The sequence below is a fragment of the Lissotriton helveticus genome, chromosome 12 (assembly GCF_964261635.1).
Source record: "Lissotriton helveticus chromosome 12, aLisHel1.1, whole genome shotgun sequence".
Lineage (NCBI taxonomy): Eukaryota > Metazoa > Chordata > Amphibia > Caudata > Salamandridae > Lissotriton > Lissotriton helveticus.
In genome coordinates, this window is record NC_136073.1 from 732,308,809 (window position 1) to 732,310,505 (window position 1,697).

The window sequence follows — 1,697 nt, forward strand, 5'->3', positions numbered from 1 at the left end:
GTCAGGTCTATTAGGGGTTCAGGGAAAATACCATGGCTCTCTGCTGTCAAATCCATTCTTAAAGATATGGGTTTGGAATACCTCTGGACATCCCCACAATTAAATGCCTTCCCACCCAAAGACGAATTTAAATCATTATACTGGGCCACTATCCGCCTAAAAAGAGTCCTGCTGTCCAACAAAAATGGCCTTACAGGCAGGTTTTTAACATTCAAGGTAGACCTATCGAGAGAGCCATATTGGGATGTTATATCTCGACCGTTAGATAAAAAGCTGTACCACCAGTTTAGAGTGGGCGCTTTGCCCTTAAACATCTTCCTGAATAAACGGTCCACAGGGATATCGCCCTATTGTACATGCTGCCCAGGCCATATTGAATCAGAAGGTCACTTCCTTTTTGCCTGTCCAAGGTACGGAGCACCCCGAAAGAAATGGTTAAAACCTTTGTTTAAAAAAATGCCATTTAAAACAGTGATGGAAGCAATATGGGTGCTCAGGACTAATACTTCAGAACTCTTTGTGGTAACTTTGGCAAAGTATTTGGGATGGGCTTGGCTTCTAAGGCTAAAAACCATCATGCCTTAGCGCCAAGTACAAAGGTTATCTTGCAATTGGCCACAATCTGTTTAGTTTGAGTATATAGCTGCTAAATTATTCTATGACTATGCCTCATTAATGGTGTCCTTTGTCCGCAATTTTGAATTGTGATGTTGACCTTTTTATGCAATGATTTTTATTCTTATATAAAATATTCAGGTCTCTTTATTTATCAATTGAAATTTAATCCGGTTTTATTTACCTGTTATGAAATGTTTTGTTCTTGTTTTTCTTTTATTGTAATCGAATTGGTTATATTCCTTTGTATTTTGTCTTTTATGATTTGATAAAAATCGAAATAAAGACTTTAAACCTGAAAAAACCTGAAAGGTACGATAAAGGCTGTAGGCCTGAATTATTTGTTGTGAAAGTATATGCCCAAGTCAATAGGCACTTAAGGGTGGATTGTGTGGTACTGAAAATTTTGGACCTGTGTCATAAACATCGTCGTATCATGACGATTTTGATATCAGCAGACCGAAAATGGCCAGTATACTATGCACAAGCATTTTCGTCATATTCGAGTGACGATTTCACCCTGAAATCGTCATTTTCGTCCTGAACCCTTGGGTTCCATTTTGTGTACGGCAGCCATTTTGTGAGTTGCCCTCACATAGGTCAATGATAAGGGCCAAACACGGTCCTGAAGGACACGTACACCTTTCCTGACTTCTCTGCGACCTGGGCAAGCTGACTTCACTGCCCCAGGCAGAACCTGTTTGGGCAGTTCCTCTCCCAGTGGCCGGTCGAGATAGCATCAAGGCACAACGTGCCATAAACCTTTCATCGCACACAAACCTTTCTTAATCTTACACACACCTGTTTCTGTTTCTTCCTTTATGACTTGCTTTACGAGGAGGAGGTGTCCGTTTTTATTGGGGGTCCGTCGATATCTGATGAAATACTGGGCCTTGCCGGGTAATTGATTGTGGGCTGAACAAACTGAAATGTGGGATTGTCATCATGACTCTGCTTTTTCTTTGTAGTGAAAATATGTGAATGGTCAACTGTAAACTTAAGAATGTTTGCCTAAAGCGTAATATTTTGTATAAAAAGAGCAGGCTGGCTTTGTAAGATTGAGCAGTCTCCTGAGAATATAC